This window comes from Octodon degus, unplaced genomic scaffold (assembly GCF_000260255.1).
Source record: "Octodon degus isolate 3935 unplaced genomic scaffold, OctDeg1.0 scaffold00144, whole genome shotgun sequence".
Taxonomy (NCBI): Eukaryota; Metazoa; Chordata; class Mammalia; order Rodentia; family Octodontidae; genus Octodon; species Octodon degus.
This window is the reverse complement of record NW_004524720.1, coordinates 2,200,211-2,214,724: the sequence shown is the minus strand read 5'-3', so window position 1 is coordinate 2,214,724 and position 14,514 is coordinate 2,200,211. Positions and strand designations below refer to the sequence as shown.

Sequence of the window (14,514 nt, the reverse complement as noted above, 5' to 3'; positions counted from 1 at the left end):
CTCTCTCTCTCTCTCTCTCTCTCTCTCTCTCTCTCTCTCTCTCAAACAAATAAAAAATTAAAAAAAAAAATAAAAGACAACTACTAAAATGACTTGCTCATAGAGAATAAACAGGAACAGTTTTGAAAGAGAGAATGGGAAAGGATGGGGAATAATGGGAAATGACATCTTTCTGAGTGCATCTTTCTATGCAGCTAAAATTATAGCAATGATTCAGATCCCTGAAAGCAAACAGGATGGAAGGTACACTGTGGCCTTAGGAAAGGGTAGACCAAAATGGCACACAAACCAATAAACCTAACTATGCTACAAATAAATAATGCGGCCACACTGAGCAGGGTGAGGAAAAGAACAGCTAGCCTACCTTTGAAAGCAGCGTTTTCATGTAAACGTGAAGACAAAAGGAACTGCCACCCAAATACTGTGTGCTACTTAGCAAATTTGCTTTTCCGAAGTACATAGCAATTCTCACTCTACTACAAATATACACACACAGGCACACAGATGCACAAACACACATAGCAGGAATAAATAAGAAATGAAGATATTCTGGATAATGAAATCCATTATTTGGAAGTCATGAATAAAGAAAAGCTAATTCTGCATTGGTAGGTTGGGATCGGAGCCATCGCTAGGAACGCAGGGTTCTCATAGGTAGATATAATCAGGTGCCACCTAATGATAAGTTCTGGAAATGCATCCCGGGCTGCCTCGGCCACAGTGTGAACATCCGAGACTTGCACACACAAGCCAAGGCCACCACATCCTCCTCTGGGTGTGGCGTATGCAAGAGTCACTGTACATGTCCAAAGTGGGCAGGAACTGCTGAGCAACATGGCATACCATTTCACCACAAATGGTTTTATCCGTAGTACATTCAAACATAATAATTAAAAGTAAGCACATAAGAAGTTCGACAGCCTCTTATCATCAGTGCCCAGTGCTGCACACTAGACATAACTGTGGGTGCTACCCATTCTTACGCCTAGCAGCCCGATGGGCTGCTTTCCATCAGCATCACCAGAATGACATGAGTAATGTGTTACACTCTGATGTCACTAGGCAGAAGGAAAATTTCAGCTCCATTCTGGAACCAGCATTATATATGCAGCTCAATGTTGACAAAAATGTCATAATGCAGTGCATGGCAACAGGCTTACAGAAGGATATAGATGAATGTTGATGCATATGAGTACATAAACATGAAAAAATATGATCCATGTTTAAAATAAAATTTATTGTGGTAAGAGAATCATTGCCATTAATCCCCTTAAAATGAACTACCTCACTTCAAATACACTTAATACCATCGTTCTTGCCACCTTCTGAAGCAGCTCTGGAACTCCGTCCTGAGTGTCTTTAGTTCTGGTACCACGGCTGCCTCAGTGTCCTGAATCAATTCAAAATGTTTATCCTTCACGATCATCTTGACTTTGAGGAAGAGCCCAATGTCACATGGTGCCAAATCCAGTGAATAAGGTGGGTGTGCACACACCATAATGTTTTATGAGCCTGCCCTTCCACACATACTTTTATCACATCTTCTAAAGACACTCAAGCAAGAGGACTGCCACTGGCAACAATGGTGGGGTAAGTGTTACAAGCAAAGGAGGCGTGGAGGAGTATTCTGAGGGAGATCAATGGAAATGTGTTATTCACTGTAATACACTTTTACATTTATTTATTTATTTATTTATTTACTTACTTACTTACTTACTTACTTACTTTGTGGTACTGGGGATTGAACTCAGGACCTTGTACTTGCCAGGCAGTTGCTTTTGCCACTGAGCTATCTCCCCAACCCTGTAATATTTTTTTTTAATCTATTTATTTATTGGGTACAGGGTCTCACCATGCAACTCGGACTCAGTGATCCTCCTATCTCAGCTTCCCCAACACTGGGATTACAGGCATGCACCTGTGATACATTTTTTTTTTTTTTTGTACCAGGACTTGAACTCAGCACCTTGCCCCTGTCAGGCAGGCGCTTATGCCACTGAGCTATCTTCCTGGCTGTGATACATTTTTAAAATTCAAACATTTACCAGATATTTTGATTCCATCTTGTACTTTCTGGCTGTGTTCACTGAAAGGTCATAGAGTTACAGTGCTCATATACTAGTTCCTAATACTCTTCCAATGAACATACCAGGCTCTTTCGGAAAGTGACTGGTGTTAGGGCTGGAAACAGGGAAAACCCAGGATAAACTGGAATGATAGGTGACAGTGAGAGTGATGAGGTATTTGAAAGTGATGAAGACACACAGAAGGGAAACAGATACCAACCCAATGGGGTATCTGTTGGTTTTGTATCTGTATCCCAGAAGCAAAATTTCAGTAACCTTTAAACAAATAAGTAGTACCAGGTGTGGTGGTGTATGCCTATCACACCAGCACTCAGAAGGCTGAGGCAGGAGGATCACTGCAAGTCCTAAGCCAGCCTGGGCTACACAGTGAGACACTGTCTTTAAAAAAAAAAAAAAAAAAAAAAAAAAAAAGGCAATGCTAGCATTGAATCAGAACCCAAAGAATAAACTAATATCCATGGTTTCATAAATGGTAAAACATGAACAAGTGTTCCCTACAGCAGCGTTCCAAATAATGAAGATAGCTGTGATAATGGAAATAGCGTTAGCTCGGCCACTTCCATAGTAGTAATTCATAGATAAGATGCTAACGGTCATGCACGGGAATGGAAGAGAAACAGGTTATGCTCGCATTCCAAAACGACTCCTCATAAGCTATGTTTCAACTAAAAAGGGAAGACACTATCTTCGCAGTGGAGAGACCAGCAGAGATAAGCTGTGTCAGCAGCCGTGCCACCTGACGAGGCGCAGCGAGCAGGCTAGAATGCTAGTCCTGTCGGGGCCACGTCTGACAAAACATGCTGCTTCAGTTTAATCATGAGGCATCAGACAAACCCAAAATGAAGGACATTCCACAAGATTAGACACTCCGAATAGAAAGTAGTTGAAACTAACAGAAAGGCTGCTGATGTCTTAGAAACTGGAGACAATGAGAACTTCATAGCATGGGATCCTTAATGTATCTAGGGTTAGAAAAATATTGTATTAGTAAAAGAGATAAAATTCGGGCCTGTGAGATAGCTCAGTGGTCTAAAGCACCTGCTTAGGCAAGCTTACGCAGGTGCAGAGGACTGTAGTTCAATCCCCAACACCACATACACGCTGTGCTAGTCCTGCCCTCAGGGCAGGCTGCACCAGCAAAAGAGAGAGAGAGAGAGAGAGAGAGAGAGAGAGAGAGAGAGAGAGAGAGAGAGAGAGAGAGAGAGAGAGAGAAATAAAATTTAAATAAGCTCTGAAGATTAGTTGACATTACTGATGGAGTGTTCTTATGTATTATTTCTGATAAATGTATTATGATTATATAGGATATTAACATATATCAAATAAATGAAGGGCATTTAAAACAATATATTCCAACTTTCTGGAACTTAAAATGTTTTCAAATTAAAATTTATAGGTGTTTCATACTAACATACTTCAGAAAATAAAAACTGATTCTATTTCTTCTTATAGGTAACAGAGTTCTTAAAAGTCTAACACAACCACATACACACAAAAAAAAATTACTTAAAAGGATCAATGAGGCTATCACCTTAGACATTCACCTTCCATCTACAGCTAGCAACTAAGACCAGCATTGCAAGGGAGGAAGAGCCAACGGGCATGACAAAACGAACCACCTGTACTGGCTCCAACCCAGCTTCTTCAATGCCCATACCCCTAGGAGTTAAAGGACAGTAAAAAACATCTACAGAATAAGAACAGGATTTATAACTACAATTTTCATTTTGTAGGTTCATCACTTTGAACAAATGCTATTTTCTTTCTTTTTTAAATCTTTTATTTCTTTCTTTGGTACAGGATCTTACTATGCAGCTTAGACTCATAGTGATCCTCCTGTCTCAGCCTCCCCGGCACTGGGATTACAGGTGTACTCCACCTCACCTGGTTTTAGTGCCCAGCTATCTCCCTAGCCCCACAAATTCTATTTACATCAACATTCCTATATCATTAATCAATTCATAAAATAAAACCACTGTAAGGTCATAGAGACACATAGACCAATGGGACGCTTGGGCCTTTTTGTGGTATAATATACAATTAGCTGATTAAATAATCCAGTGGAGGGTTAAGTGGTAAGAAGAAAGCAAAGTATGATGAATATTTGGGCCACTCAACCTTATAACAGGCAACACAAGCAGGGAAAGAAATCCTCTACAGCTACAAAAAAGTGGAAAAGTGTACCTGGATGTATGGATGTACACCTGTAGGTATACATCAAGGTTTTCGTGTTCCATAAAAATCAGCTTACTTATCTGACATTCACTGGCAAATGCTTTTATATATTAGAAGCTCAGACCTTTCATGAGATCAAGAATTGACAAACTCTGAGAACATCAGAACTATGGTCCACATCATCTAAATCAAAATTATTCTAGGTGGCCAGGACAGCACAAGAATAGTTATAGGCAACAACACACAAACAGATGAATGTGGCTGTGTTGAAGTACAATTTTATTTGCAGCAGCAGGCAGCTGGCCAAATGTGTCCAGGGGCTACAGTCTGACCATGCTACTTTAGTCTGCATATTTTTCCCATAATCTACATAGCCAGCAGGGTCCTGAGAGGTAGCAACAGAAGACTAAGAAAACCTAGATACACACTAAAAGGAAAGCTGGGAGGAGGTGGCAGCTGACCTCTCTTGTGGAGAGGTAGTGACAACCGAGCACAGTCTGCATCTGTACTTATACACAGTAAAAGGGGTAGGGGGAAAAGCGTGTGACAAAGCCCAAAGTGCAAGGCTCAGTGTTTGCAGAGAACACTGCAAGTAAGACACAGCTACCTACATGTGCTGTAGTCAACAGGGAGGACACCAGCCACTCCCCCACCCCCACCCCACCCCACCCCACCCCCGGCCTGGCCTTGCTCTGGTCCCAGCAGCTTGCTCACATGGCTCGCCCCTGGCACTCTGTTCTTGGGGTGGCCTTGCTCTAGCTCCAAGTGTGGTCAATCTCCAGCTCAGCCACTCTTATTTCCTTTCCAGAAATAAGAAGCTTTCGGCTTTCTATTTGGGAAATAAATCTAAAAGGCAAGACACTTTTGCAAGTCTGAGAACCTAACAATATGCATTTCGAGCCCTTGATCAGGATTTAGGGTTTCTGTACTTGATTTTAATAACATCATGCTTGTCACAAGGTATGCGGCTTAAAATGCATTTTGAAGATATTAAGTTTTGACATTTTGGTATATAATTGGAAGCAAATGAAATTCAAGTTTGTTATTAACTTTTCACAATGATCTTTTCTAAAGAACCAAGTCCTTTCTGCAAACTGAAAATGGAGATAGAAAACTACAGAGAATGGATCTTTAAATGCCACACATGATGGAAGAGTTTATAACGTATATTAGCTTCGGTAATTATCTCCATCATTTTTAGAAAACAAGGATTATGAAATCTGGACTGTGCCATGAACAAATGCTGCCTCAGTCTCGGTGGCAGAATTACAGTTGGTGATCCACAATATGCCAATAGCACACAATTTGACAGCTTTCTTTTAAACCAAAATTTAAGTGCCAGGTGCAGACATGAAGTAATTTTGTGTTAAATTAGGAAGGATATATAATTTTAGAAAACCTACTCTACAAGAATACATATAGTAACACAGCAAAAGAAAACGGGACTCTTACAAAAACACCACACATTAAAATTTCTATTATGACCTTCAAAAAGTAAAGGAAATGTCTTTTCAATCTCTGAAATGCGACTCAGTTCTGTATTTTGACAGATGGAATCTTCTCTGCATCCATGAAGGAGATCATTTGTTAAAGTTCACTTTAAAATTTTTCAATAATTACTCGATCTCTCTCCTGTCCCATTTCCCCACTGATTTTCCATGAGAAATGAAAGCCGAATTTGGGTGCCTTCCCTACTTTCTACACATTTCCCACAGTTCAAGACAAGTCTCTTTAATTCTCTGAAACATAAGAACGCTCCAGAAGAAAACCTGTCACATAAGCATCACAAAACAATGTTTTTATACCCACCTGATCTCGTGTGGCCGCTCTAATGTGTAAAATGATGACCTGAAAGCCCACGAATGCACACTGCAGCGACACGCAGAGCAGAGCAGAGACTAGGGAAGGAGCTGCTCCGACGCCCAGCAGCCACCTTGTCTTTTAGATAACAAGCACTGGCCTTTCCACATGTCCAAGCGTTTCCTGCTCTGAAAAAGCCGGTGGCAGTTGTGCTGGACAGAATAGGAGTCACCTGCCAAAGTTGTTCATGTTCAAATCTCTGTGATCAGCGAATATTACCTTCCATAGCAAAAGGAGTTTACAAATGGTGTTCAGATTACAGATGTTAAAATGAAGAAATTGCCCCGAGTCCCACCAAATCACCAAATGGAGACATGGAGAACTCTCCCTAGTTGTGGCCAGAGAAAGATGTCACAGAGAGACGGTATTAGCTCACTTTTGTGCTATTAGCCAAAAGATGCCAACAGCACTTAGCCATGAGAGAGATTCTCCACAAGAACTCAAGAAGGAAACACCACCCTGCTAACACGGTGAGACCCGCGTCAGACTTCTACGGACCAGAGCTGTTAAATTCTTGTCTTACTCCCTTTCTCATTGTGGAGACACAACACCTGACACCCACAAGTTAGGTTTAGTTAAGGTTTATTTAGCTCAGTTTGTAAAGATTCAGTCCATAGTTGGCTGTCTCTGAGGCAGGGTGGCATGGCAGAGGTGCATCACAGAGAAGAAATAACGGATGGCAGGACAGCAGAAGGCAGTGAGCCCTTGATATGCTGCCCAAGCGATAAGCCTAGTGATTGCTGCCACCTACGTTCAGATTGGTCCTTGCCATCATCAGCACCCAGAACTATACTAAATCAATCAGAAGACTAACAGAGGTATCACATATCTTTAATCCACACTCACAGGCCCTACATCCAGCCACCTCCAAAAAGCTCCACACATGAGAGCATGAGGCTTTGGGGACTAGCTAAAAGAGAGACACACCACAACAGACTTGCATTGTTTAAAGCCTTGAGCTTTTGGTACTTTATGGCAGGAAGAAGGAACTAATTGTGTCAATGCCCACTAGTTGCTGTAACAAAGAGATAAGGCCTATCAGTTTTTAGAACAAAGCAAGAACATTATTGCTTAGCTACTGTTAAACTATATGGTGGTGATTGACAAATGTGGATTTTTTGTAAATGCAAGGATCAGTTTCAAGAATAATGAAGAATAAGGCAAAGCTTAATTGATGTGTTTGGTTCTACAAGCAATAGTTTTTAAAAACTGGAAGTGGCGAATGGTGGCACATGTGTGTAATCTCAGCACTGGGAAGCGGGGGTGGCAGGATTCCGAGTTCAAGGCTAGCCTGAACTACACAGTGGGCTCAAGCCCAATCCCAACCATACACTGAGATTCTGTGTTACAAAGCCATTAAAATATTAGAAAAAGGAAGGAAAAGAAGCTTTCCTAGAAAATGCTTTGTCCAACATTTAACCAAGAAAGAAGTTCTTCCTCCATTGCATGATTTCTCCCCTGGCTGCCTCACATTTCACTCTACAAAAAGCAAACTGAGGCTCAGAAAACTGATCCAGCCAGAGTTAAGGAATGACAGAGTGAATCTGAAATGGGAAATCAAGGCTCCCTGACTTCAAACAAAATCCTCTTGCTTCTGGAACTACCGCATCACCGGCACAACCCATGCGATGGCTACAGAATACAGTCATCCACCAGTCTTTGAATAGGACTCTGGTTCTTGATTAACCAAAGGTTATATAACCCACCTTGCCAAATCAATGCAATTTTGATGCCACCACCTAAAATGTTTCTGAATATCCTTGACAGCAATCAAGAGAATTGCAAACAATTCCATGCTGGTGATAGCATCACTCAGTCTTAATCAGAGAGCCTTAAAAAAAAGAAAAAATATCACAAGAACTTGCAGGCTCTGCTTTCATACAAGAAAATGGCAGGTGATTTAAGTCAGGCAGTTACTTGAAAACCTCTAGGTCAATGATGGCAAGCCCATGGCACACAAGCCATGGCCAGCTGTTCGTTATCACTGAAAGCTCTAAAAGGTTTGCCATTTGCCAGTCTCCACACACACTCAGAATCCATTTTATTGCCACATCTCATGAGCAAGCTCTCTGTTTCTGCTGCTTTCTTCAGGGATAGGCTGAACATACCTTATGAAGTTGCTTGTGACAGGTCCCAGGAATATGCCTGGGTATTTTATATTAATGTATGGAATTATGTGACTATGAAATAAGAGCATAATTCTTTAAGAAGGCATATTTTTCACACTGGGGAAGACCCATATCATGTGGAAAAGTAAAACTGGGAGTGACCTCCAAGCCACCTCCAAATCTCACTCTTCAGCTGAAACTGTGAGGGCATGCTGGTAGGGCAGACCTTACAAAAACATAAGGCATGTGACGCCAGCACATTCACCAGGAAACACAAAACTGGAGGGACGCCTCTGAGAAGTGGCAGGAAGATGCCACGGGCAAGTCTACCTCGAAAGCGTAGTACAATGGAAAATAACAAGAACATCCAACAAATTGCAAGCACTACAGCAAACTGCATTGAGTTTCTAAAACTTAATAAAAACCAAGCAGTTGGAGATAGTCATGTTTTAAAGTCATAGTGAAGCTCTTCCATAATATTCTAATACTACATTACTGATATTCCAAGTCACTTTTCCTTCCCCTAAGTTAATCTATGAATTCTTATCATTAGGATCACACCATGTGCTTAAAAAAAAATCATTTGCAAAAGTACTCATTATGTGGAGCACTAAAGGAAAACTAACCAGGCAATAACACGTTTATATGAGTGAGCAAAGTATGTTATCCAACATAAGAAAATAATCTAATGAAATAAATCTTTGTGTCATTTCACACAATGTAACAGTTAGGAAAGGGCAAGACATTTCCACTCCCACCTGGACTCCCTGCAAGGGTTCACCACCATGATAACCTGCCAAGGGTCATAGGTCACTTGTCCCATGAGACCTAACAGCATCCTGTGAGAAGGCAGTACTGTTTCATGGCAGATGCCCGAGATGTTCTGTTCCATCTGGAAATTACAGTGAAAGATACCACCCATGAAACTCTCAGTCCCAGTGCTACGTCTCAGAGCTGAGGCTCAATTCTGCCATTCCTCAGGGTGACACACTCTATCACTCACTGAGCCTTTAGACTAATTAGATTCCCAGTGTAAGAGTTATGTTCAACTAATAGCCTTGGGTATGTGAGCCACAAACCACAAAGAAAATATGCAAATGAACACAGCCTTAAGCAAGCTGACCCACTTGTCAGGTACAATGCAAACCCCCTCACCGCTGTCACAAGTGTCAGTGGCCCATCTGTACCTATCTGTGAGATTACAACTACATTATGGCATTACTTAAGTGACAATTAAAAAGCAGGACAGTTCAGAATGATAGACTGAAATAATTCTGAATTTGGTTAACAGCACAGAGAAAGACTCCAAACCAGAGGAGATGGCATTAATTGTGATTTTATCAGGAACACATACATCTTTCTCTCAAGAAGATCATAGTAAGAATGAGAAATAATCTCAGAAGAAACTGTAATGATATAGTGACTAATTATTATGGAGAAAAAAGAACTATAAAGTCAATTTGTAAGCTTTCTGATGACTAAACTTACTTTAATGACACAGAGACAATACTAAATCCTTAATCATTCTCTGAGCCTTACTTGCTACCATGGTTCATTAAAAACTCATTTAAATACAGCTAATGTCTTAGTGGATGAGTAATCAAAACAATCGTAATAGAATATATTTGGCCAATGATGTTTTGTAATAGTGGAATACAAGCTACACCAATAAAACCTAAGTCACTACAGGAGGACCTCAAGTCTGACCTTGGAAAACTTTAAATGTTATACATGCAAGATTAAATATGTGCTGTGTCAACATATTAAGATTTAAGTATGTTTTGACTGAAGGGGAAGGGGGAGGGGAGGAACAGACCCAAACATAGTAAGGAGCTAAAACACACCTTGTGCACACTACAGGCTATTTCTCCTATTGGCTAGCAAAATACTGGCATCTTCCACCTTCACGCCAGCCTCAGATATGACAACAACATGCCTCAAGCCAAGATCCATTCTTTTCAGATTTTGAGGGCTGCCGTCTGCCGTCTATGAGGCCCCTCACCGGGGTGCCCTCACACTCTGACTCCTAATGTTGATCCATCTAGCAGGGAGTGGGTCACATGAGTAGGACTCTGCAGCACACCATTTTAATCTGTGGACCACCTGGCTTGACAATTCATACGTGGAACATGGACTCAGGAATGGCTGCCATGGTAAGTGCAAAGCAGGAGACTCCTGCAGGATTACCTCCTTCAATAAATCCTACCGTCTGGAGATCAAGAATTTCAGTTTAAGCCTTTTTGGCTCTCTGAGCAGCACCATGGTGGTAGGGAAGAACTAGCTAGCACTTTACGAAAGGCGGCAAAAAGGGAGCCAAGAAGAAAGTGGTTGATCCCTTTTCTAAAAAGCACCGGTATGATGTGAAGGCGCTGGCTATGTTCAACATAAGAAATATTGGAAAAATACTTGTCACCAGAACTCTAGGAACCAAAACTGCATCTGATGGGCTCAAAGGCTGTGTGTCTGAAGTGACCCTTGCTGATCGGCAGAATGATGAAGTTGCCTTTAGAAAATTCAAGGCATGGGGCTGGTGAGATGGCTCAGTGGTCTAAAGCACCTACTTAGAACAAGCTAAGCTAAGCAAAACACAGGGACCGCGGGACCGCGGTTCAATCCCCAGCACCACATGCCAGCCAGGCCCGCCCCCTGGTGGGCTGAGCTGGCCACACACACACTAAATAAACAAATAAATAAATAAATATTAAAAAAAAAAAAAAATTCAAGGCAATTGCTGAAGATGTTCAGGGCAAACACTGCCTGACTAACTTCCACGGCATGGATCCATCTAGCACTTCCGATGATCACCCATGACAACATATGTTCCATGGCCAAAAACGGCAGGCCATGATCGAAGCTCATGCTGATGTCAAGACTACTGATGGCGGCGAGTGAGCGAGAGGACCCGGGGCCGCAGATCCTGAATAGATCCAGAGTGCAAGCCCAGCGAGTGAGTGAGACCACCCAGGGCCCGAGGATTCTCATTCGACCCAGGCTGCAGGCCCAGCGAGGAACCCTTCAGCAGAACTCCCTGCAAAGAGGCTAGAGGCAAGACCTACCCAGCTGATTCAGGAGCAGAGCATCTTGCCAGAGAGACACAAAGGGTTCAACTCTAACGCCTGCAGCAGAAAGAAGGGGAGCACAGCAGCCAGATCCAAACAACACCCACCTGGAGGAATCTGAACTTCGTAGATCTGGACCTGGTGTAGGGTAATAACTCTATCTAAGCTCCACACCAAAGCTCAGAAGACAGTGGGATACAAAATGACAAACAGAAGGAACAAAATGCAGTCTCAGGTCCCGAGTCCACCCAGTACAAATGCAGAAGACACTAGCACTGAGCAAATTGGAAATCACATGCCAGATATCTCTGAAATAATAGCGTTGGAAGTAAAGAAACAACTGCAGAAAGGTATAGAAGAAATCAGATCAGAAATAATTTTTTTTTAATTTTTTATTATTTATATTTGTGTGTGTGTGTGTGTGTGTATGTGTGTGTGTGTGTGTCCAGCTCATCCCACCAGGGGGCGGGGCTGGCTGGCATGTGGTGCTGGGGGATTGAACCACAGTCCTTGTGCTTTGCTAAGCTTGTTCTAAGTAGGTGCTTTAGACCACTGAGCCATCTCACCAGCCCCAGAAATAATTTCTAAACTAAAAAATGTAGCAATAACTATAATCAAAGAAGTACTAAGTGCTTCTAAAGAATACACTAATAAAAAAATAGAGCAGAATATAAAAATGATGGAACCCCTGAGTAAGCAATTTAGGAAAGAAATAGAATGTATGAAACAGATTCAAAGTGATATACAGGAAATTAAAAACTCAATCACAAGCTGGCAAAACTGTTTGAGGAAAACTGAAAATAGACTTTCTGACCTGAAAGACACCATTGCAGCTAGTGAAAAAGTAAGAAAAGATCTCTTAAAAACAACTAGGATGCAGGAAAAAATAATTCAATACCTGCAAGACAATGCAAAGATGAACAATGTGAGACTAATAGGCATCAATGAGAAGGAAGGAGTCAATACAAATGATATAAAAAGAATATGGGCAGAAGTAATAGCAGAAAACTTCCCAAATATGGGGCAACAATCTGACATTCACGCAACCAAAGCATATAGAACTCCAAATAACATCAACCCAATGAAAGCCACACCCAGACATATAATAATCAAGATCCCAGAAATTCAGCATGGGAACTGTATACTAAAAACCGCTAAAGAAAAAAAACATCACATTTAAAGGAAAACCCATCAGAATAACAGCAGATTTCTCTTCACAAACCATCAAGTCTAGAAGAGCATGGAGCAAAGTACTTCAAGTCTTGCAAAAAAACAAATTCCAACCCAGACTGATCTATCCTGCAAAACTCTCTTTCAAGTATAATGGAGAAGTGAAATACTTCCATGACAAAGAACAACTAAAGAATTTCATGATGACAAAGCCAAGCCTACACAGACTTCTAAATGATGTTCTAGAGAGGGAGCAAATTGATCACAGCCCCATGAATAAGAATGGAAAGAAACCACCAAATAGGGCAAACAATTAAACACAGGAGAATAAGAAGTATACAATAGTAGTCTTTCAGTTATTCTTTTGTGTTCAGCAGCAAAATATTTCTATCAGCACACTCTACAAATGGACTTCTCTTCCACCCAATGGGTCATTATTCCACCTGAGTCTACAGGGTAGATTTCAAAGAAATAGCTGTAGCTCAGTTCCACAAGTGAGGCCTAGCCGTCAGTAACTGTCACGGTCATTATGCATGTCCACAACACACTAGAACTTTGTGCGATAACCTATCCTCAAACTCTTAGAAGTGCTGGTCATTTACTTGCCCTTCCAGTATTTATCTTATGTTTTACTCTTAGTACTTCTTTGCTATCATGAAAACTTTTTCTTAGTTCAATTGTTTTGAAACACTTAATTTTTAATTAATTAGTATTTAATTTTCTGAATATTGCTTACTCTTAATTTTTGTTCTAAGATTTATATTATATCTTTGACTTACAATTTATTTAAAAGACATTGTATGGTATCTTCTAGTATTAGAAACTTTAAAAAGTATATTTCCATTTTCTGTTGACTTTATATTACTTCTTCCCTGTCTTTTATACACACATACATGGGAAAAAAATACGTGTATAACCCAACATAAGATTGGTACTGTTTCACAGAAATCTGCAATGACCTTTAAATAAGGGTTCATCTAATGTATCTTTTATATAGTCCTGCATAACTATCTTATTGAGAGCTCTTTATTGTTCATCCAGGAGCATACTGCAACTTATCTTGCCTTTCAAATTATGCTCTTTGTTATTTCCTACATGCTACATCTGGAGGTATTAGAATATTTCAAGTTTGTACAACTAGAAAATCTTACTTTTATTTTTCAAAGGTATGTTTGCTAAGTATAAAATTCAAAGAGAACAGATCTTTTCTTTCAGTCCTTTAATTAATCTAGTTTCTTACACCCCTGGTCCTTTTTTTTCTTTCTAATGTGCAATAAGATGCTATTTAATTTTGCTCTTCTATAGCTAATATTTTTATGTATATGCTTTAATGATTTTTTTTCTTTACAAGAAGTTTTGGAGAATTTCATTTTTGTGCATCTTGGTATGATTTTATTTAAATGTCTTTGCAAAAGGTTCATTTTCCTTGGAAATGTGGTGTTATAAGTTGAACTAAATTCAGAAATTTTAAATATTTTTTTAAAAAATGCTTGAAACTATTGTTTGAAGCAAGGTACAATTCCCCTATGATGAATGCTATCACTATGTATATATAAAATGTACCAATAAAAAAATTCAAGGAAAAAGATTAAATAAATAAATAAAACAAGCAAATACTACTGATGGTTACCTGCTTCGTTTGTTCTGTGTTGGCTTTACTAAAAAAACAGAACAACTAGATACGGAAGACCTCTTACACTCAGCACCAGCAGGTCTACTGCAGATCTGGAGGAAGATGATGGAAATCATGGTCCGAGAGGTGCAGACAAATGACTTCAAGGAAATGGTCAATAAACTGGTTCCAGACACCATTGGGAAAGACATAGAAAAGGCTTGCCAATCTATCTACCCTCTTCATGATGTCTTCATCAGAAAAGTAAAAATGCTGATGAAGCCCAAGTTTGAATCAGAAAAACTCATGGAGCTTCATGGTGAAGGTAGTAGCTCTGGAAAGATTACCAGGGATGAGACTAGAGCTGAAGTTGAACGAGCTGATGGATATGAGCCACCAGTGCAAGAGTCTAAGATCCAGATTTTTTTTTTATTTTTTTTTTA

General features: G+C 40.3%; 1 protein-coding gene across 12 annotated transcripts in view; it reads right to left on the bottom strand.

Annotated features, from left to right (window-relative positions):
• The window catches only part of Pard3 (par-3 family cell polarity regulator), a 543,836-nt gene that overhangs the window by 402,897 nt on the left and 126,425 nt on the right, over positions 1-14,514 (bottom strand). The gene's annotated exons all lie outside the window — the stretch shown is intronic.